Below are 25,601 nucleotides of genomic sequence, written 5' to 3'. Positions count from 1 at the left end.
TTTATAAACGTCTATAATAGTTAACTGATGCTTTGGTTTAATTGTTTTTAATAAAAAATATTTTTGAGTTGAATAATTTTGATTGCAGCTGTACACACACACACACACACACACGTTTATTAATCGGAATTTATTTGTAACATTATAAATGTCTTAACTGTGGCTTTTTGATGGTAAGTTGCTGAAAATTCAACTTTGCTATCACAGGAATAAATTACATTATACAATATATTCAATAAAAAAAGTTATTACATGGCTCTGTGGAATACTTGATTCTGATTGGTCAGCTTATCTCTGGATAACAACCTGTAAAAGCTACTAACACAGGCTCATCCAGGTAACAGCAGTCTGCACTGTACTCTATTTTTTTCTTGGTGGATGCTTTGCGTTTGTTTAGCTTATAAAATATTAAATCTCAATTCAAAATGGTGTACAATTGTTTAATTATGTCATCCTGGTATCGTGGACTCGCTATGTTTTATGCAAATGCAGGTGGATGATTGTTACGCTGTAACGGATTATAAGAGAACTAACAAACATTTTCATCTTAATTCTTTTAATAACCTTCATTATTTTGTGGTGAAATGTTGTGTAATACGTGATTTGACTGCACCGTTTTCCTCAAATGTCCATTTAGTTTGCATTTGCCTCTTGCTCACAACTGCTGTCTTCACGGAAGGGTTGCTTTTTTTAAAATTTCAACTCAAATCACTATTTTGCCTGTAATAAGCATGATAATGTACATCCAGCCATTTTTTTCTGATCCTAAACACCCGTGTCAGGGTTTATTATGCGAGAACAACTGACTGGATATACATGATCCCTTACTTATTGTACATCGTTATATTTTATAATATGACTGCTTTTACTGTATCAAATAACCACAGCCTTTGAGTACCTTTAAAATAATAATAATATATAAAATTACTATTCTACTATTACTAGTCTTTTGGACAGCAGATATTCCAGATACAGATTTAATATTTTTCACTTATGCCCTTGAGAATCTGCAACAATTTGACTGGCCAGACATTGACTGTGCTTACATCATGTGTGTAAAGTGTAATGTAGTGGAAGTCTGATCACACCCTTCTTACCAACCGCTTTCACTGCCCTTCCGCTGACCCCAGCAGCTGTGGGCACCACACACACACACACACACACACACACACACACACACACACACACACACACACACACACACACACACACACACACTCTTCAGACTCAGACTGGTCTTAGCACAGCAGACAAGCAGCAGGGCCTTACCCCAATATTCCAAAGCCACAGCAGGACAGAGCATTCATTTCATAGCTGACACGTCTTCATAACAGGGTTCAACTGATCTGAGGCCTGTTGCAATGCTCACTGATCTGAGCTCTTCTGATGTTGATTTTTGCACCGAGCCTGAAACTAAACTGGCTACAGAACCAGTAATCAGGAACTGTTGCGGCCCTGATGGTCTCTTATGGAAACTCACTGCAAAAATACTCCGTGATTGTATAATGTTAAGTTATTTTTATTTATTTTTGGTCAAAATTATTAGAACTCTTCTAATCAAGATAAATGTACTTGACTTGTTTTGAGATTAAACATTTTTTGTGTGTATTTTGTCCCGCTGCACTGGCAGAATGTTTCCTGTTTTTTCAATGTAAATGTTGCCAGAGACAAAAACACTTATTAAAGATACTTTCTCTAAAAACAATTCTTATGCTCATGCGGTTTTACTTTTCAAGTACATTCATCTTGTTTTAAGGTTTTTCAGATATTTTATTGGAAAATAAGACACAAAAAGACTAATGGCATTATGTGACATCAGAAGTGCTCATACCTTTCAAAGCTACTGTCAAAAATAGAAATCTCATAAAATTAAACAAGCACACAAACTTTGCTTTTAAAAAATGACGCAAAACACCAGTGGATAATGCAATCTCAAAAGGGACGATACTCCAGAAAGAAAAAGATCAAATACAATTTCGGAAGATCTCTTGAGGGTCAGAATGGAAGGGAAATAATTTTAGAAGTACGCTGTTTGTGTTGTTGTAACAGGACAATATTTGAAATCAATGCTTTATAAATATAAAGGCCATTGCACACCAGACATTTACGTCTGTCCTGGAAGTTCCCTCCTCTTGATAATTTCACACAGTCTCCAAATCCACTAAAATGGGCTTTGGCAAATAAATAAAAAAGTTAATTTCCAATAGACTGTCGATATTTTAGAACATGCCAGGCTTCATTATTTAAAGTGGTTTTAATTATAAATAAAATCAATAACATTTAGTTGTATAAATTGATGTAAAGTGTCAAAATAAGAAACTAAAAATACATAATTTATAATAATAAAACAAAATGGATTGTCAATTCTTTCCAATCCTTGTTCAAAGCTAACAACAGTGTGTACTGTACTGCACTTTGTTCTGCTGCGACAGTTAAAGTTACTTCAAGGTACTTTAGATGGACCGAAGCCATGGCAATTTAGCAACAGGAAGCTTCCTTCCCGCAAAAGCACCACCAATCATAAAGCTGTAGTAGAATATGTCAATCAAACCTGCATTGATGCCTGTGTGAAAGGAGTATGATTAAAGGAGAAAGAGAAAAGTACAATGGTGAACAGCAGATACACTGAGATATGCTTTTTCGAAAATGGAGTGGAAAGCCCAAAAATACGAAAAACTCAGAACCGTTTTGCCCTTTCACCCTCTCTCCTTCCATCTGAAAGAGGTTTAAATGTCACAAGGCAGATAGTACATGAGATCCGTGGAGAAACACTGAAATGTCAAGCAAAGCAGGATGACGTATGTATGTCTTTAACCCTAGAATGCATACATGGTGAGTACTTTGTTGCTGTTTTTCACATAAAATGTTCTTTTCATCTAACATTCCAGGAATTACATAGTTTTAAGGTTAAGTTCACTCAAAAATGAACATTCTGTTAGCATTTACTCACTCTCATGCCCTTCCAAAATATTTGACTTCATCTGTTAAAAACAAAAGCCTGCCACTTTTTCCATGCATTCACAATGAATGAGGAACTGAGGCCTCAAATAAGACACAAAAGCGCAAGAAAAGTTTCATAAAATTCTTCAAAGTCTTTTTGAAGCTACACAATTTCCTTTAGTGTGTAGGATTTCTTTAATGGTTATTTTATGTCCTTTTTGATGGCATATAACAATGCTATCTCACGACCAATTTGTACGTATTTTAGGAAGGGGCTAATTCATACGAATTGGTATGACCGTACGATTTTTTGCGATTTGTCTAGACCCCAGTAAAGGGTAGGTTTAGGGGTGGGGTTAGGTGTAGGTCATTCGTACAAATTCATACGAATTGTGCAATGCATACGATTTAACACAAATCATATGATTTTTTACAAACGAGGTTGTACAAATTCATATTAATTAGCCACCTTGTAAAATATGTAAGAATTGTCGTGAGATCAGGCTGCATATAAAGAGGTAAATGATGATAGAATTCTCATTTTTGGGTGAACTATCCCTTTAGGGTCCCCTTGAATTAAATATATTCACATGTAGTTTACTAAACCTTAAATTGTTTGTATTGATACCCCAGTATATATGGAATGTGTTTGAGGTCAAATCTATGTGACTTTCCAAAAATTATGTCTACTGAGATAGACAAGCTGTAGGCGGGATAAGACTAATCTGGTTTGACCTTCGTACATGTGACAGATGTTTTCGGATGTCCTCAAATCCAGCTGTTTTTCAGTGCTCTGTGGAAAGCGGAGGGTCAAGTCCTGCAAAAGCTGGGGAATTAAGCAGGGGAAAAAATTCAAATGTATAATTTACAAAGCCTTGCGTCATTCCAAACGAAACAACTTTATTTCTTTTGTGAAAAAACAAAGGAGAAATTCTGAAGACTTTCCTGGTCTTTATTTTTCTTGCAACTAAAATGAATGGAGACTGGAGCTTTCAAGCTTAAAAAAGCACACAAAAGCCCCATCATCTAGAAGTTGTCCATACTACTTGTGTGCTTCAGAAAACTTGGAATATTACAGAGCCCCTAAGGGGACATGATGAGAAAAAAAAAAAAAAAGCTGTGAAAAAAATATAAAACTAATTTAAATGCTTTTCGCTCCCTCGCTAAAGTACCATGTTCCCCTGAGAAACGTTATACTCTTTCACAAAAACATTTGCGTTCTCTTGCAAAACTGTTGTGTTCTCTCACAAAAGTACAGCATTTTCTCTCAAAAATGATTGTGTTCCCCTACGTTTTTTCACAAAACTTTTATTTTTTTCTTGCAAAACTATAGTTTTTATTCCCACAATATTATTTTGACCAAGTTTGACAAGTGAACTCCAAGTTTCTGAGGGGAATGCTTAGTGAGAGAATGCAACAGGATTGAAATGCATTTCTTTCTCCAATCCCTCTCTTTTTTTCATGAGCCACGTGGGCTACTTTCAATGGGGTTTTTGTGTCATTTCTGAAGCTTAAAAAGCTGTTTGCTTACATTGTAATGATGGGAAAAAAGCAAGGAAATTTATCTTCAAAAATTTTCTTCATTTGTCCACAGAAGGAAGTTAGTCATACAGTTTGGAATCATATGTGGGAGCGCATTGACACAATTGTCATTTTTGTCTGAACAATCCCTTTAATGCACACAATCTCTCATAGCTGCAATACTAACCACCTTACATCCCTACAACTAACACATGCACACCAGTTTATCTCAAAATATCCACAACAAGCAACTCCATGACTTACTGTAGACACACGTTTTTTGAAATTTGCTTTCATGTTGACGGCATCAGCACATCATGAGAGAGAGAGAGAGAGAGAGAGACAGAGAGACATAAGAAAAGATAAGAAATGTGTGAGGGTTATTTAGTGTGACATTAGAGCAGCTGCTGTCTGTGTTAGACATCATACATGCCTTCATCTCTCCCTCCGTCCTGTCTTTTCTCATCCCTTTTTCCCCCTTTCATTCATCACCCTTCTCCCAAAACACATGCAACTGCATGGATAACTCAACTGTGCATTCAAAAACCTCTCATCTTCCCTTTGTCTTACAATTTCTGCTCTTTATATATTTTTTTTCTCCTTCATTCTGGTTCTCCTGTGCAGCCCAATTAGAGAGCTGCATGAGTGTCGGTGAACACCCCCCCTCTGCAGGTGCACTTACCCAGTCCGACTGTGCTCAGATAGGGATTGAATAGGGTCATACCATTTGAAGAGCGGGGAGATGGGGGAGTCAAAGACTGGAGGTGGTTTGAAGGTCAGGAAGCTTCTGGAGTGTTTAAGAGCATCAATCAGGTTTAACTGAGCAGGTTCACACACACACACACACACACACACACACACACACACGACTGCTTCGCAAGCACTTTATAGAGATTGAGCCAGGCTGTGCTGCTGAGTGAATGAATTGCATTGTACTGTCTGTATGCTGATCTCTTTCACTTTCACACACAAACACAGAGAGAGAGAGAGAGACTGTATGTACGTGCGTACATGTGTACATGTGGCTTGTGGACATAGTGGAATATGTGTCATTAAATTAGTTCCAGTTCATTAAGAACTGGAAAAATAAAACCTTACTGGCTCTGGCACTGAGCTTGCACGTAGCCTGTGTGTGTGAGTGTTTGACAATCTACTAAATTTACCCTTCGGGAACAATAAAATGTCCATCTGTCTATCCCTCAACACTAATAAAAACATTATAATTGTATTACCATGGTGTTTAGATATTTTGGAAAAACAATTTTTAATGCATATATACTTATATGTGACCCTGAAATTTTCTAAATTGAGATTTATACATGATGTGAAAGCAGAATAAATAAGCTTTCAATTGATGTATGGTTTATTAGGATCAACACTATTTGACAGAGATACAACTATTTGGTAATCTGGAATCTGAGGGTGTAAAAAAATCAAAATACTGAGAAAATTGCCTTTGAGGTTGTCCAAATGAATTCTTAGCATTAAGTTTTTACATATTTACATAATCATATTTTTCACTATGTACCCATGTATAGCTATATTAAACTCTATAACACAGCTTATGAAGTACACAAACCACGCAACTTTTTCTTAAAGCTGCTTCCTATATTTTAAACAAACTTTAGAAACTTTTTTGTTTTGTTTCTGAGTGTACTGATTTCAATGTTAACATTTAATGTTTAGATGTTTTCAAAGGCCATGTGAACTGCTCATTAAGTTTTGGCTACATTTGATGGCATTGCAGGGTTCTAAATGAACTTTTTTGATCACCAGCCAGTCAGAATTTCCTCTAGACAATTTTTATTTCTGTGAAAATAAGATAAATTCTGAGTGCCACTGAATGCATTTGATCATTTTATTAGCATTGTTGGCATGAAAAACACATATAAAGTGCAATGCATACAACAAAATATGCACAAAAAAGTGCAAACATTTAATCTTTTCTTTGTTTCTCTGTCAATATCCTCATCCCCTGCCTTGTTCCTCTCGTGTGTGTGTGTGTGTGTGTGAGTGAGAGAGAGCCAGTCTAACAACAACATCACACACACACACACACACACACAACCGTACACTCAATTCCACTTCTGAAGTCATAAAGCAAGGCAATATGGCCTTGTCTTACCTTCTCTTTCCCTCGTGCAGTCAATATTTCTTTTGCATATTAGGTTATTTTACAGTTTCTTTATCTCTCTTTTCCTGTCGCTCTCTCTCTCTTTCTCTCCTTGCCATAAAATGCTCTTCAAAGCCTTAAAGGGCTGGACAGTAATATTTAAGGAGCTAAATGAATATGCATGCTGATTGTTCTTTCTTCCTGAGTGCGATGATGCATTATTAATGAGAAGTAGTGTGTTTTCTGTGTTTGATTGAATTCTCCCCCGAGGGACCGCCCACCCTCAGAGAACAGAAATCTCCTACTCCAGTGGAGCAGATCCACGGATGGATATCAAACACTTTTTCTGCCGTACACACGCCGTTCCAGTGAGAACGTTTTGTGAAGTCTGTCTTAAAAAGTTAAGCTGAACCTCCTGTGGATGGTCAAAACAGCGGAAAATGTTCTTCTATATACAGAAAACTGATTTTTTTAACTTTAAGGTTCAAACTTCATACTTTTCTCTGTCTCTACAGTGTGAATGTCCATTGTTACCTGACCTTTACTTTTAGGTTTTAGCCTCCGCAAGCTCAACGGTGATTACTATTGTGGTTCCTGTCTGACATTATTACTCCCTGGTTTGTTTAAACAAAGAAAACACAATGTGGATTCAGACACAAAATAAGTTTCTGTTTTCTAATATCTACATTTTTATTATATGGGTGAATTGCACACCAAATCGGTGATCAGAATAACACCCAACAGAATCCAGACATCAAGTCACTTTATTTTTGTAGGCTTAGTTTAAATCATAGCTCAACTTTTTAAATCATTATCAAGCGGGAAATATGAGTTATAATTTGCATAAATATAATGGCATAAATAATCATGATAATAATAATTTTTGGCATAAAAAATAATCATGTTCAAATGTAATGTTTACAGTAATAAATAGTATTGTTATTTATTAAAGTTAATAATTACATCCATTTCAAATTGATTGGGATTCTGTGTTAATAATATTATTATTGTGACCTAATAGTGACTCCATCGTGATTCTACTGTGACTTCTCACTTTGACTCTACACTGTGACTTGCTCTTAAGAGTCCTTATGTAACTCAGTCCTCATTATGAGATTCATCATGTATTCCTTCTCAGCCAGCGATTAAAAAGAACTGGATTGAATGAGGTGTGCTTTAATCGTTGAAGAATAATTTCTGAACCGATTTATAGCAATCGGTCTTGACTGGTATTGATCTATAGCTCTGATATTGATCGGCTAAAATAGTTTTTCGCTAAAATAATTTTTGAAGGAACAAGAAGTAAAACCAGCATAAAGTTATCCTCCTCCATCTGTCCTCACTAGGCCAGTGTTCACACCTCACCAGGTGACCAGATCCCTGAAGTTACCGTCATGCTTTTATTATTAATTATGATGCAAACGTCAGACTCCCATGAGGAAGAGGGGCTGTTACAGGGAGGTACAGTTCGGTAGCCATTTAGCAGTTCATTAAGTTATGTAACTTGAGTCTGAGAGGAGCACAGACCACCCACCCATCACTCTACAACGAGGAATGAGCAATGGAAAAGATCATGGAGAGCAGAGAGAATTGGGTCAAGCAATATATTTTTAACCTTCAACATGTCACATGATGTCGATCATTAAAGAGTGCACCGTAATAAAGTTTGTATTATCAGATGGGTTGGTTGAGTTGGCCTCTGACATCAAATTCTTTATTTATTGCTGATTCATTGATTTTACAGGATTCAGTGAAGATTAATGAAAGAAGTAAATGAGCGAACAGGACAAAGGGGTTGAGGGGCAGTTATAGTGTGAGACACAGTCACGTCTGATTGTATCAGAGTCTGATCTCCACATCTGCGTGTAATGGAGATTAGATGATTAGATTATAACTACAGCCTCACTGCAGAAAATTGCTCAGAGCCTTGTGCTCGTATTGTCAATCCACCAGCACCAGAACTTGAAACAGTGTGGACTTCCAGGCATTGTGCACTGACAGACCAGGAACTGTCTCTTAAGGCAGAAAATTCACCCTCAGCTGACTTCAGATCAGTCTATATTCAACGCCTTCTGAAGCTATTGCACATACACTAAGGTAAAACAATGCATATTTTCTTATGTGCTTTATGAGAGGTGAAACTCTCTTTCTTTAACAGTTTTACATTGGCTATGCCCACATAAACATAGTGTTTGAGAATTGAACAAGTGAAAGGCTCAAATTGTCTGGTACATGCTATAGCAGACAGTATACACTCACAATCTAACTATACTGACAGATAACTATATATATCCAAACCAAAAACATTTCTCAAATCAATGCAGAAAAAAAAAATGTTTAAAACCCATTTCATGTCAGTAATTTAATGCATTTTAGAATAGAGTTTTATTCAATAAGCAAGACACCTTAACCACCAAAGCTTGGAACCTGTTTCAGTGGGAAATATATAAATAATACAGATAACTGTGCCTGCCTTTAAGTTATACTGAGTAACTTTCATAAGAAAATTGTGTGAATTAGGAATAATGTAGGGATAATCTTTGCACTGGGGTCCTGATCACCCATGTCGAGGTTATTCTGCGATAGTAAGTGCCTGGATGTACATTATCCCTTTTCTTGCACAGCTACCTGCTAAATGTTGATTCGAGTTGAAATAGTTGAATGCAAAGCTTCCTTGAAGAAAGCACCTGAATGGAAGAATGGAAATCTGTGCTTTTAAGAATCTTTATGATTGATTGACACCTTACCCATTTTTAAAACAGACACTTCCACAGTCTGTTTGACCCATTCTCTTTCACAACATAACAGACATAGAAAATAAAAAGAAGGGAAAATTCTCGGAAGAAACAGAGGAAATATGTCACACCTTTAATTATTGGGAGTCTGACACTTCTATTCTAGAACAAGCCTCTAGAGGAAAACACTATAGTGTGGAGCGTTAGAGATCCCTTACTCTATATGTCTGTCTGGAGGAGAATGATGCTTCCTCTTAGATACTTTATTTATATATAGGTTATATAGTACATTTGCAAATTGAAATATTCACTGTAAAACAAAATCTATACATTTTATTGTACAAAAATGGCATCTCTGGTTCCAACGGTACTCCAATTTAAGTTTTACAGATTAAACTCAAATTCACTAAAAAAAGGACATAATAGTGTTTATACTGTATATCTAACCCCACCATCCACCCCCAATAATATAATATTGATAACCACCTTAAAAATACATATGGTAAAAATTGATTAAAAGTTCATCCTTTTTAATTACAATGCATTATGACTTGTTCTTTTTCACTTCCACATTTCACTTTCACTTGCACATGATCCTGACCTTATCCGTGACCTGCATCCATTTGCTGTGATATAACTGTATCTGGACTGCATGCATGTGGCATACCAATCTGTCCTGCCGCCGTAAAAACACACATATGCACTAACATATATGTTAAGTACATATACACACAAAAACACAAGTGATCTGACAGAATCAGGTCAGTGACCACACACCCCAGCCCAAAGGGGAGGGGGGGGGCACCTGATGTGTGTCCTAAACAACTTTTAGTGACCTCTGCACAGTACGGCAGACTGTCGCATATACAGCAGTCTATCGTGCATCCGCCTTGGAAATAGACTTTAATTGTAAATGTGCACAAACACAAAAAAGGGGATCTCAGTTGTTTCTACAAGACAGCGGTGACCTTAAATTTTCTTCTAAGAAAAAGATGCCAGTGACTGCTGTAGATTCACATGAGATCCCAACAATGTCTCAAATATCTACACAACCCACAGTCTGAAGAAAGATCCACAAATCAAAGAAATCAATTTGACTACAGAAGCGGAAATCATGGGATTTCCTGTTTTTTTTCCTTTAAAGCATTTCAAATGACTTCAATTACTTCCAAATTCACTTCACTTTCAATAAACATTTTTTTAATATATTTTCTGTCAAATTATATTGTTTTATTGTTTTTCAAAAGATGGTTTTAAACAATGTGTATTGTAAAAATGCCTGAAAATACCAAAATACTCACTTTTTATATTTATGATTAAACTAATCTAATCCGAGGCTTTGCTTTCCAAATAATTTTTTTTTATTCTACACTTGCATTATGTTTTAGCAATTGTCTATTTTTATTTATCAAAGGAGATTTTAAGATTGTTTTGCAATTTCAAATACCTAAAACCTATAAACATATATAAACATATATATATATATACATATATAAACATATATATATATATATATATATATATATATATATATATATATATATATATATATATATATATATTTTATAGACATTTCATAGATAATAAGACTGTTATAGAATGCATGTATTGTATAATGTATTTTGAATTCACTTATCTTTAACCTCTTTTAAAACTGGACAAAAAAATCTGTCGCTCTGTATCTTCCAATAATATGTCAAAGCAAAATAACATTTAAATGCTTAGTTTTTAGTTTTTATTGTGGGGACAAACACATAATGCAGTGCAATACACGATGACTGAGAATAAACAGTCCTCAAAAGCCTGATCTATTATATTTGATATATTTAAACTTGATTTCTCTAAGAACTGTTGTATGGAGAATCAAGTAAACACACTGATTCCTAGTTAGTGTTTATATATATATATATATATATATGTGTGTATATATTCTTATGTATACTAAAAATCATTAAAGATTTTACAGCAAAAACACACATGATGTAGTTTTTTGGAATAAAACTAAAAGACTAAAAGATCAGACGACAAAAGGCATCTAGCAGATTTTGTGCAACAGGTTTTTCAGCAAGTTCTGAAATTAGCATATCAAATATGACACAGTAGGCTTTATAGGGTTGAAGATACTGTTCTTTCTCTGAAAACTAGTCTTAATATCTTACGCAATGCCACTTCTAAAGTAAATTAATCTTGTTTTAATAAATTTTACAGATTACATTTTTTTTTTTTAAATTTACTATAATTTTTTTTAGCAGTATTTTTGCATAAAGCGTAACTGAGAACTTCATTAAGATTGCGCCGTTAGGCAACAGCAGCCTACATTCACATTTATTCAACAGACACTTTTATTTAAAGTCACAAAGTCATTCCAAGCTATACATAGCGTTAGTTCCCTGAGAACTGAATCCATGACCTTGATGTTGCAAGCGCCGCGCTCTACAGGAACCTCTGAGCTATAAGACTCATGCATGTCCTTCGTTGCCCTTTACTCACTGAAATTAACAGCAGACTTCGCCTTTACTGTATAATCACATGCACTCATCTCTCTATGAATGTGCTGACTTCCCATTTACTAACGCACCCCTCCTCCTTGTGTCCCTCTCTCTCCTCTATGCTCTCTTGTTCCTTCCTGTCCTCCTTCTCCTTTTGTGCTGTCTCTCTTCCTTCAGAGCATAACCACCTGAATAATGTCACGCATCCTACTTTGAGTCCCGTAATGACTCTGTCCCAGCCTCACAACAACCTGGGCTTCAACAAATACTCCTCTCTCAAGACCATGGGTAAGAGACATCTTGTGATGCACACCATAAATGCCACACATGCTCAGCAAGGTCACTTTATCCACAAACCCTGATTACCATTGCAAATGATTCCCAGTGCCACTGACTGCAGGGAAAATGCACAATGTAATCACATATGCAAATATCACCACTCAGATCAAGAGGGGAAAAAACCCTGACATGTTATTAAAATTATAGGTGGGTGATCTCAGGAGCATGTACTGTAAATATACGGATATGCTAATAATGGACACAAACACACACTATGTAGTGTGACCTTATCAATCACAGCATGACTGGAAACACAGAGGGGCTAATTCACTAAACAGCCACGCTAGTGTTTGTTCTTAGCACATTCCTTCCCAAGACACATAAATACACACTCGCTGAGAATTAGGGGCTGATGGGAAATCGGTTGAAATGTACTAGTGTTACATGAAATTAAGGAAAGTATACGCCTTATGCTGTATGAACAATAGCATAAAAACACAGATTCAAAGACACTAAAGCTTATGTATTCATTGTGCATAATAAACACACTATTTGAATAACCTGGTTATACCAAAAAAAAAAAAAGAAAAAAAAAAAAAGAAAATAAATATATCAGTTCATTTGGGGTTGGTCAGATTTTTTAATGTTTTTTTAAAGAAGTCTATTGTGGTCAGCAAGGCTGCATTTATTTGATAAAAAATACAGTAAAACAGTAATATTGTAAGTATTACTAGCATACATTTTTTATTGTAATATATTTTAACATGTAGGCAAAGCAAGGCAAGTTTATTTATATAGCACATTTCGTACACAATGGAAATTCATAGTGCTTTACATAAAAAAAAGTAAAATAATCACGAAGAAAAAAAATTAACAAAAATAAAACAAGCAATTTTAAAACTTTTAAAATGATTAAAAACAGTTAGAAAATGATTGTACATAAAAAAATAAATAAAATAAAACAGTGAAAATATAGTGCAATGTAAAGCTGTATTTTCAGCATCATTCCTCCAGTCTTCAGTGTCACATGATCCTATAGAAATCATATTAATATGCTAATATTTGCTGCTCCAGAAACATTTCTTTTTCAGTTTTTTATTATTATTATATAAATTTTTAATGTATAAATTTTTCTTTACTGGATTTTTGATGAATAGAAAGCTCAGAACAGCGTTTATTCGAAATAGAAGTTTTTTGCAACAACATACATTTCTTTACATTTTAACGTCATAATTTAATGCATCCTTGCTGATTAAACGAGTGATATTTTTAACACTAGAGCCACCATGGGTTAAATTTGACCCGTGGCTGTTTTTCAAATGTACATAACAGGTTTTCAATAAAACATTCAAGTCTCCTTGTCATTGACTTTTACTCAAATTGTGTAGTTTACAATCCCTGTTGTTAAAAATTGTTTAGATGAAACCAGATATAACAAAATGACATTTATATGCATCAGCGGGTCATGTAATTATCCCACCTAATGCCTGTATTTTCGCCCTGTTGTTTTCTTGTCGCTTGTGTTTTAACATTGTACATTGATAGGCAACGCCTTTCACTCACTGGGTTATGTTATCAGTTTCATAAATAGTCAAACTGAGTAAAAGAAGGTGATTTATGAATGCCGAAGAGGTATTATTGTATTATCGTTTATTGTTATCCGCTGTGTAGCTATTTATTCGTTTCCTGGAAGAAAAATTAAATCTATGATGTATGAATGAAACTCTTTTTTGATTTGCCGAAGTTTATTGATGGTGTTCTCTTATTCAAAATTATAAATGATATAACTAAACAAATTAATAATTAATTAGGTGAAGCTGTGGGCTGGAATTTGTCATCGCATTATACATCCTATTGAGTGTGGTGATTTATTATTGCTCTTTAATTTCTATAGGCTAATTTAGTTATTTAAATAACATTATTATATGGTAATATATTGATTAATGGCATTGCATTTTAATATTGCACCACCCAAGTATGTATCTAATTCTCATTGTCAGTGCAGGCTTGTTTAGCTCATACTGACCGATACTAAAAGGGATTAGTGTAGCCTGCTTGAAAAAAGCCTTGAACATAAAACAACAGGACAAAAATATAGTTGATGACTAGACATAATCATTTAATGACTCTAGTCACTTGGTTGTGAAGAAAGGGGCATAATACAGTGAATTAATATGTTTTTTTAAATCATTCTTAAGATTTAATTGTATTACTGTATTTAGCTATTGTGGGATCTTACTAATGTAAAACACAGTGTTCCTATTGCACATATTTAGCGCACATCAAAGAAATATGAGAGAATAGATAGAGAGGGAATTCTTCCCCCTTCAAACAATGTGTAGTTATATGGTACATTCAGTCTCTGGCAGGGTGTCGACTGTTGGAACATTGCATTTGGAAAGCTTGAGATGGATCAGCACTGACTGCGCTGGCAAAGAGATTGGATGGATAGAGTTAAGCAGGGCAAGTGGAGGGAAAGAGGAGAGGATGATGCGAGAAAAGGAATAACGATTGGAAACAAAAGTACAAGAGGCAAACTAAATTTAACAGAGAAAGTTGTGAGGAAAGAAACTAAGAAAAGGTGAAGAAGGAGTTATAAGAAATATAAAATAAATAGTAGTTGTGGTTAAGAAAGGAAAGGACATGGACAGAGAGGCTGCTGGTACATTTACCGTCTGTTCATTAGTTAGATACATATGTTCACCCTCCTGTTCATTTCCTGTGTCTGACATCATCAGGCCGTTATGTCACGTTCTCTCCTGTTGCAGTGCCTGAATGCCCCAGAACACCACACACACATACACACATACACACGCACGCACGCACACACACACACACACGCACGCACGCACACACACACACACACACACACACACACACACACACACACATTTTTCTATCATGACTGAGACTTTATATTGACTGCTGTTTTATTTGTACTGAGGAAATTATGTGTTTGTGTATCCTTAACCCTCCCTTAAACCTTTTTGCAATTTTACGTTTTCCTCAAAAATCCCCAAAAATTAAAGGCAAAATGGGATCAAAACACATCACTGCAAATGATAACATCATATACTTAACATCCTGTACTTAAGGTAATTTTCTGAAGACTAGACCTTAGCACAAAAATAAAACTTTTTGGCAGTGACAAAGTAAAAAATAAATATTCCTAGATGCCCACAAAAAGAGGTTTTGACAGATTTATTGAACCTTACTATTGTGCAGGTGCTAAAAAAAATACAATAAAATGTTTTTTTTTTTTTTTTTGTTAATATGCTTTTCTGGTTTAGCCTATAATTTTAAGTGTGTGTGCAGTTGTGTAATTGTGCAATACTCTTTTTTTCTTAGGCTGTGTGTATATGGTAAGTGTGTGTGTGTGTGTGTGTGTGTGTGTGTGTGTGTGTGTGTGTGTGTGTGTGTGCTCATGTGTTAAATCTGTTCGTCGCTTAACTCATTATCAGGGTAATACGTCTCAGTGTCCTTCTCTTTAAACACACTCCCTAAATAATTCATGCCTACTCAATTCACTGGACCTTCACTAGAAGTGATTTTTTGACTCTCTCTATTCCTTTTAATTCAAATCAAAACACTTCTGAATTAAAAAGCACATGAATGCGCTAATAGGTGTCACACTCTAAAACATAATATGAGCTAATCGGCATCGGATTTACTATCTACAGGAACAAATCCTCATTTGGGTAAATTTGGTCATATTTCTAGACACAGATTTAGTCACTTCTTCAAACACACAGTGTTGAGACATGGCTTTGGCCCTCAGCATGTCACAACATCCCCAAAACCCCTTCAGGTTTCATTTTGACCTTCTAAGCTGATTGTAATACTAACCGACATTGGCTCATGCACGACTACAAAGAGTGAGCTCGTCCATACTGATGTGGTCAAAAAGAATCATAACAGTAGCTGATAAAGTTTCCACAATTTTACTTTATTGACTACAGTATTTTGCAAGAAACAATGATTACCATCGGGCCAGGATATACATTTGAGATCACATACAATTACATTTTGGTAGATGCTAGTGTGCCTTGTCAGCAGGTATTCCCCTCATGCCTTAGCCATGACTCAGTCGATAGCAAGAAAGGACAGTATAGGGAGTCAGGATGGAAAACAAGAAAAAGGAGACAAAAATGACAAAACAGTGAAGCAAGGTTGTTTAAGTCTGAGGGCAGTGAAGCGAGTGGCCTGTCTATAGCTTACAGCACTCAGTGGAGATGGGCTAATTTGATGAGACAGGCTAAAAGGCTAACTCCCCTCTTTCAACTGTTGCTAACATGCTAACCCACTTCAATCTGCAAAAGAATAAAATAACCAGCCAATTTTAAACCGTTCACAACCCTAACTGGCGTCTTTCACATAAGCAACTAACTTTTATCAAGCCACTGTAAATATCACTAATCAAAATATTACACACAATAGTCCATAATAAATATAGTCCTGCAGTTATAACTGCAGTTTATGTAGTGAGATCACCATAGTAAACACTAGGTAAAACTATGAATCATTGCTCCTAGAAAGTATAAAACATTTTAAAGTATTGCCCTTTGGTTAAAGTTGGGTAATGTTGCAGTACAATGTTATAAAACATTCTAGAAACTTCCTGGTAGGTTGTCCTTGTACCTCAAAGTTGCAATATAAAACATTTTAACCATACAAACAACCAGATCAAACTGCAAACCATTCTACTATTTCCTTTCAACTTATCACCTCTTCACTGGACATTTCTTGCATTGATCCTTTCAAACAGAGTCTGGCCTCAGGACATATATGATTTATTTTTCATCATGACCATGATGTGAACAGCCACAGCTCCTTCAAGTCAATGTATGTATGTGCATGTGACGTAAAAAGAGCTGAGGGCATCCTCATGTCACTCTTGATGAGCCTCTGCTCCGGGTGTTTTACTCATTAGGTGCTCTAAACACTAAATATAGCAACTATAGTCTGAGAGAAATATATTAGGTTTGTACACCACATACTGTAGGTTATGTGAGTGTACAAGCAACACTAATAAATGAATCTATTGCATATATGTCACAGTGTTATGTTGTATCTTAGCCTCTATATTTCTAAATGTTTGTTTTCGCCCTTTTTTTTCACTGCAGATACTACAGCAAGGGATTATTACCCCAAGAGCTATACCATGATGGATTACGCACAACGCCAATCCTCGCCTGCAACCTTCCAACCCATTGCTTTCCACCCAAAAGATAAACACTTTCTTCTCCCTCCGGACATCCATACTCCTTTGGCCATTACCATTACATCATCTCAAGTCCCCAAGCCCAAGATCTCCAAGACTAACACCCACCCACTCACCTCAAGCTCAGCCTTCAAAGTTTGGGACCCCAACAAGAGCCATATTCAGGTCCAACACCAGGTCCCTCTCATGATGCAGCCACAGCCACCACTGTCTCAACCAAAACAGTCGGCGCCAGGCCTTCTCCAACAAGCGTCAGTTCAGCATCGAGACTCTTCCAGAGTTGTTCACTCAGCCTCTGGGGTATGGACAGTCTCCGCACCTCCAACCACAACACAAGGGACTGCACACAAACAGCAAAACAGAAGTGACGGTCTGAGGGGAAAGCCTGAACTGGATGTGAAATCTTCTACACATGTGCTTCAGTTATATTTATAGTATATTTTTTCCCCTTTGTACTCGTTTTGGACTAGATTTACTTTCATTGTACAAAAATACAGAGAACTGAAGGGGAAAATGTTGCATGGTCAAGATTCTGGTTCTACTTAGGCCTTGAATCCCTGCTGATCCTACCTCCCCCCTAAAATTTTGGTCTGTTGTTCTTGTACTGCTTGCCTTCAGATGTCTCTTGTGGACCGGACCCATGTGTCCGATGGCAAAGGACAGGAGCCTTGCACCTCAGCCCTCTTCACACCATTCTTGATAAGGCCATTGTCCTGTCAACTTCCATCAGCCAAGAGCTGCCACACAGTGAAATATTATTCAGACAATTCTAGATCACTGAGGACAAAGAACGGCGAGGAAGCATACGGAAGAGGACAGTGACGAAACCAAGGTGCCCTGTGAGAGGGAAAGAGAGTTTCAAGTGTTGTGATGTTTAAGAGTTTATTCCAGTCAACGGATGAGGATCTAGGTGAATTTGGCAAAGTCCAATGTCCCTAGGACTCTTTACCTCCACACCTTTATCAAAGGATGCATTCCAGCACTTGTCCAGGGAGCAGACCGCCAACATCACTTCAAATCAAAGCTATTCTGGCTGTTTCTCTTTCAAACTCTTGTTTGGGACACAGCACAGGTAAAGACAAGGTCGATAAGCAAGTCTCTATTACAGACAGACCTCAAGAGAGACATTTCAGGGGACGATAGTCACCTGCAGAGATGAGGTGCCACAGTGACGGAGGAGCACACATCTAGGTGAACAAATCCAGCAGTGTCATAAGAAACACTGCCTAAACAACTTTAATAAATTGACCCATGTGTATTCCTTGCAATATCTGTCACACATCCTGCTTCGAATTCTCTCTAATGCTAATTCTCCTCTCGAATGCTTTGAATACTTCTGAATGTAGATAATTATCCTTTTCCTGAAAGCAAGAACCTATTAGATTGATGATTTGGTGGCAAAAATCTAGCATGTAGCAGCAATACCTACACCCTATTGTAGCATCCTAATGCAAATGGCATAGGAAACCACTAAATCTGGTGGTGGCCATCAGTTTTAAAGTGAAGATCTGTGATTTTAGGTGCCTTGGGAGTTGCTCAAGAAACCAAGGAAAATGGTAGCAATTCTAGGCCTTTCTGTCCTCTCCTGCTTGGGGCCAAATGACTGATGGACACAACTGTCAAACCCACTCTCTGCTGTTCCAAGCTGTTTCCAGCCAGGCGTTTGGCTGCCACACTGCCACAGAATACCAGGGGGCGCTGTAATTAATGACAGGTTGGTTCTAATTCAACAGATCCAAAATGTGTTCTGCCAAACTGCCTGTAGACGTTTTTTTATTTTTCGTCTGTCTTATCTTTTTTCATTCTCAATGGATCCGAAAGGAGATATATGGTTATTCCTCAAAGATAAAAGGCGTGACCACAAAACAAAATTTTTATTTTTTTAATGCACCAATTTTAAGGAGACCTGCAGAGATGTCTGATGATGACGTCTTGCTTCTTCACACAACAATAATGCATCTATCAATCAAACAATTGTGTCTAAAAAGAACACTTTGTTTGAACAGCCTTGTGAGTTTTTACGCGCCAGTGACATCTAATGTACAAGCCACCTAAGGACTATAAAAGAGTGTCAAATGTTCAACGGAACTGCTGCTTGGGGCTCCTTGCAAAAATAAGATGCCAGTATTATGAGAAGCAGAGAAGAATTATTGAACTCGGAAGGAGGAGGCAACACACCCATAACGGTACAAAGTACTCCTTTCTAAACACTAGATTGTATTAAAGTCAGTGAAGTACATGTTACGGCAGTTGGGTCTGTAATGAACTATAAAGAAAGGATGAAAAAAAAAAAAAAAATAACTCTCTCTCTCTTTATGTCCTCACCAGCTTCATTTTGGAGATAATTTCTACTTCTGGACCAACTCCAGAGACAGCAGTTCCAAAAATATGGCAACAAATACAGTTACACCATGTTCCTGGATGGCTATTTTCAACCGTTGAATTAATGTGAGGATGTATCAACATGTTCTCATGGGTCAGAATTGAGTCAAATTATCCTGAGCTACAGTGATGCTTCATTCAGTTTCAGTGGCAATGGCTCAAGGGTGTCATTGTGTTTCGGGGCAAACCCTGGAGGACAGACACGGCTGTCAGACTCTCCTGGCACTGAGATGTCAAGCGATGCCAAGGTGAGCCAGCTACACAGCCCTCTGCCTGAAATGGAGCCACTTTGTCAGCCAGGAGGTCACGAAGTCTGTCTATAATGAATACCGGAAAAGAACAGAACAGGGCAGATTTAGCTTTTAACAAAACCACAGTGCTAAAGTTTCTAGCTGTACCAGCTTAAACCCTGAATCAAATGAGGACTAACGTCTGGAAATAAACTTTTTATTTGTTATTAAGCACTGGATTGGTCAATTAACTACTTAATTACAGAGGTTAAGGATGATAAAGGGAAATCAAAAGAGGTTGAGTGCATTCATCTGTTACGAATAAACACAAGGTGTAAATATCCGTTTTCCAGTGGTTATTTTCAACCACCCAAATAAGCTGAATGACTGTTGTTTCTGATTTCTTCTTAAATCGAAAGTGTTCTACCTGTGATGTGAATGCCACCGGGTAGCATTTTATCTTTAGCAATACATGATGTACTTTTTACTGTTTAGGTACTATTTGCAATGTCATTTTTTTTGTATCGTAACCGTAATTTGAATCAAAGTCGAGCCTGCCGCAGGTGACAACAATTTGACGGAGATGAAGTGCTTCCGAATTTTAACACCCTTCTCACCTTCCTTACTAACTTAAATGATGTCTTGCCATATTTAAAGCTTGCGCTATATTTATAAACCAATGCTTTATTTAATCTTTTTTAAAAGACATATTATAACCAATGCTTGAATGACATGTTAGTTGCCAGTGTATTGGAGAATCAAATTGTTCCCATTTGTTTGGTGGCTCCATTGGTTTAGTGGTAAGTTTGACCGATCTAATGTTATGCACTAATCTAAGCTGTACCTTTTGTCTATGTATAATTAGGATGAATTCTACTAAGGGCTTTTAAAGATGTACGTGCTCTTAACAGTAGTTGTCTGTGTCGATCATGGAAAGGGTTTTCCCCAATGCAATGACACGGAGTACATTTGCTTGTGTCAGAGTGAGTAGTTACTAGGGTAAACTATAGCAGAATACACATAGGGGTTTTGCGAAGGCGATGTGCATCACAAAGCAAAAATTGTTTCCTGCTTAAGAAAACAGGACTTTTCTTATTCGAACCCTGAAAGGATATGCAAAAACGTGACATATGAGAGCTCATTACAGAAGCAAAAAAAGACAACTGCTCTAAGTTTGAATTTACCAGCATTAAAGGAAATGCAAAGCCAGCTACAGCAATGCAGATTGATCCTAATTAAAGTCACACTGGTTACATCATTGATAAAAAGAACGACAGGAAGGCTAATTAGGCTTGTCTGTTGACTTAATCGAGGCCAGGTTTTTTACAGCAACACTAGCATTGAGAATTATCTCCTGTCACATTTGTGTTTTACATGTTTACTGATTATATATGCCTGTTTATTCATACATCAGGGTTAAAAGAGTTAAATATATAAATTTTGTGTAAAAATGTATGTATATGATGTGAAAATAAAGCAGCATTAGTTCACAGCCTTTCAGAAATACACACACACACCAAAACTGAGGATTTAACATTGCAAACACAGTGTTTTGTGAAAGTTTCCTAAAGGCTTTTCTGGATGCAGCCAGCTTGCGTTACCCCGTGTCCTAGCTAGGTGTGATACGACACATTTCAAGTAATTGATTTGTCCAAAACGCCATGGTAAACACAGCAGTGACATCCTGGTTTCTGGAAATATTATTTCCTAATGTTATTTAAAAAAAAGCCACTGATCCAAACGGCTCTGAGATGAATCATTCAGTCAGCATTTAATTTGAAGCTAAAAAGAAGCTATACTTTCTTTTGAAGTGATTAAGTTCCCATACCAAGAGGCATTTCAAATGATGTAATAAAATCAGTAATCAGCAAAAAGTATAGAAATGTACTTCCTGTTGCGCTCTAGCAGGATGTTGGACCAGTAAGATTTAACTGTGGGCGGGGCAAGCCAAAACAGTGCTCTTACAGAGGTCATGCCTGCCTGGTTAGGACAGAGTTGTTCACTTGCTGAGATATAAAATAGCCTTCTGTACACATCCCCCTTTATACACAGCTCTATGTCATCAGCATTCACTCTCTCTATCTCTCTCTCTTTTCCACTTCTATTTTCCTCTTCTGACTTCTCAAGGCAATAGATGGTCACACACCGACTGTGATTAAACTAGAGGAGGTCAGAGTCTGCATTCTTAATGGTAGGTTGCCATTATTGCATGGTTTATTTGCCATAACATTGACTTGTACGTTACCTTAACTTTGTTGCATCAATAGTTGTTGTCACTTACCCAGAAATAAAAAGGAAAAAAGTACTGTCATTGTGTACATCCAGTCACCTTCCATCTTCATAATTTTCAAACCGAAATAAATGTACACACAGGGCCTGTAGAGTGTTGTAAGAAATACTGAAAAAGTGTACTTCAGTATGGATCTTGTAAGGACACTTTACTTCATTAGCCAGAATATACTTAAAAATTCACTCAAGATAAAGAAAAATAAAAACTGTATTTGCATAAAAAATAAAAAAGTACTTTTGTACAAGAACACATAAAATTGATCAAAAGTGACAGTAAACACACATAAAGTTACAAAAGATTTCTTTTTCCAAATGAATGCTGTTCTTCTGAACATTGTTAATCAAAAAACAAATAAACAGAAAGTTCCTTGAGCACCAAAGCACCGATTAGCATGATTTCTGAAGGATCGTCTGACACTGAAGACTGGAGTATGATGCTTTTAGTAGAATGATTTGGATTTCATAAAAGATTGTTCATCTATAATTCAATCATCGGAATGCAGGACGTTAGTTACTTGACAAGGCACTATTTTTTGCTATTGGATTGCTGTCAAAGGGGCAGGACAGCAGCCTGGGTAGTTCACGAAGAGAAGCACATATGAATATTGGTAGTACACAGAGTGAGTGAGAATTTATCTTGAGGAGGAACAGAAAGAGGAGGGAGATATAATTAAAGATGTAACCAGTGGATTTAAGTCTGCATCTCTGCACGGAGCATCCAAGGAAACCAGCAACAGAACAGCAACCTGCTGTAACACAAACAGATCATTAATATTAAATACTGTAGTTTCATCTTGTAACACAGGATACATTTTAGATTCACAGCTGCAGCCAAAAGCATATGTTATTCATGGGACACAAGCATACCTGGATATGGAACTTTCAGATGTTATGTCTTTCGGAGATCGCATCGCATTAAAATTACGCTTCGGCTGGGACACTGCAAAGGAGGACAGAAACTGTACCTGAGGCTGTCATGTACGACTGTGTTGTTCATTCACATACATACTGTATTATGCATGTTGTATAATAAATTGTTTATATTTCTGCTCTTTACTACATGGCATCAGCTGAATGTTGAACATCGGAAACAAAATACTTATTGCTATTTCACATTATGAACAGCAGAGGCCACTGTATGTCTAACTGATAAGATACAGACAAGCTGAAGTACTAAGCACTGTTGAGGTTAATGTTACACACTCTGATTGTGCAAATTGTTGCTGTAAAAACAGGAAAAAAAAATTTTAAGGAAAAAATTAGAACAAGCAAACAATGCTCTTATCCTTGTACTTACTAGTCACCTGGTGGACTTTCTTTTGTAGGGTCCCATCACCCTGAGGATCTTTGGGCCCTGCAATTCTGCAAGAATAATGGATTAAAATATACTGTTGATGTTTCTTTGGAGAATTCACTACACTACACTACCTTACAATAGATGGTTTCACTATTTCACTTTATAGCATAGATGGTATTTTAGCACATTTTCTTATACCCCACACCCTAACATTGTTCTGGTAGTTTATCATTATCCTAACAGTGAAACATTAATGCAAATGTTTGCTATTCAGGAATAAAAGCTAAATGAAAGGCATGGTCTGCTCATATACTATAACCAAAACAGTACAACATATCCCTATTTACTTTAACCCAAGTTGTGTATCTGTAAAAAAAAATAAAAAAAATAAATCTGTAATATGTTGAAGGTTTTACCTCTGAACACGGGATGGTGGTGCAAAAACCCCATATTTGGGCAAACAGTGGAAGTAACGTACTCCAAACACACTGCCATCATGCTTTCCAGTGGGATGCTCCAACTCCACACCAAACCAATATCCTGATCACAAGAATCCATACACACAAACTTCTAAACACTTACTGCACATTATTCTACTTATATATGATTTCATATTAATTATAAAGGAGTTGCAAATCATTAAGTCAGGCTTATTCTCATGTCATTATAGTATACTATTATCTTCAGATAGACATACCGGGTGCAAAGTCTGTCTTGCCAAAAAATCGGACGATCCCTTGCTTTGGCCCGCCACCAAAACCTGATCCCCAACCTCAACATTGACTCCATCGGGATCCAAACTGACCCCGGACAGAGACTTCTTTCTTGGAGCTGGTGGAGAAGATGACAAACTTTAGATATACACTAGTGTCTCAGCCAGACTCACCAAGGATGCTTTTATTTGATCAAAAAATGCAGTGTAAACTGACATTGTGAAATACTATTAAATTTAAAGGAATTCTTTCCTATTTTAATAGAAAATTCTGAATATTAGAATGATTTCTGAAAGATCATGTGACACTGAAGGCTGGATCAATGGCTGCTAAAAAAATAAGCTTTTTATTGAAGGAAGAAATTATTTTTTCAAATATTTTAAAATTGAAAATAGTTCTTTAGAATTGCAATAATATTTCACTGTTAATATCAAATAAATGCAGCCGTGGTAAACAATGATTTGATAAATGAACACTGGACACAGAACTTCAAATCAAAAGATAGATGTTAGATATATAGATGTTATCACTCACTCTTTTCACGTTCTTTCTCTTTTTTTTCTTTTGATCTTGCCGGTTATGCGAGATAAATCCATGCGAGGGGTTTTTGGGGTTGAGGTGACTGAAGAGGGGGTCTGCTCAAGAGCTTTGCTGATTTTTGACACAGGGGCGAAGATGCCTGAAGAATGGACGTGTACACCAAATATTAAACTCTAGATTGTTTCATCTGAATAATGGGATCAGTCTGAATCTCAGTTAATGCTAGCTGCTGTATGACTTTTATAATACAAAAAATGAAGTGAACACACCTTGTTTTGGGGGCAAATGAAATAGCGGATACCACCCACACTCCCATCATTCTTGCCCTCCGGCTCGTCCAGCTCAATACCAACCCACTGCCCACTAGCAAACTCAGTAGTGCCACAGAAACGGAGGGTGCCAGTCTGCAGAAAAGAGGTGTTCTGTTATATATATATATATATATATATATATTCTATATTCTCTTTCATGTCCTTCAGTCTTTTAACATGGCATCCATTCTTCAACGAACACACACTCTTCTTAACTCACCTTTGTTTCATCCAGCACCACACGGTCCCCTAGTTTGAGGCCCAGAGAGGAGAGCATGAGGTTGCCGGGGATGTTGTCATAGTTTGGGAGTGTGGCACGGGGCAGGTTACAGCTGAGAGGCACTGCGTCCAGCAGCAACTGTTTCATCTCTTTAGCCACCATGGCAGCCTCAGCTTTATCCAGACTCATGTCCATGGGGTCAGGGACAACCTCAGCAGGCTCTTGACCCTTATCATTCTATATTAACAACACAGAGAGTTTATATCTGTTAGTGATAGTCCAACCAGGCCAATATTTACAGTATAATTTTGAGATTACAAA

At 36.7% G+C, this 25,601-nt stretch overlaps 2 pseudogenes; one reads left to right on the top strand and one right to left on the bottom strand.

Annotated features, from left to right (window-relative positions):
* The window catches only part of LOC113047380 (protein shisa-9-like), a 51,965-nt pseudogene extending 30,822 nt beyond the window's left edge, over positions 1 to 21,143 (top strand).
* A 1,592-nt stretch (positions 21,144 to 22,735) lies between these two features.
* The window catches only part of LOC113053984 (CAP-Gly domain-containing linker protein 3-like), a 3,035-nt pseudogene continuing 169 nt past the window's right edge, over positions 22,736 to 25,601 (bottom strand).

Source organism: Carassius auratus, chromosome 3 (assembly GCF_003368295.1).
Source record: "Carassius auratus strain Wakin chromosome 3, ASM336829v1, whole genome shotgun sequence".
Taxonomy (NCBI): Eukaryota; Metazoa; Chordata; class Actinopteri; order Cypriniformes; family Cyprinidae; genus Carassius; species Carassius auratus.
The sequence above is the reverse complement of the archived record's forward strand: the minus strand, read 5'-3'. Positions and strand labels throughout refer to the sequence as shown.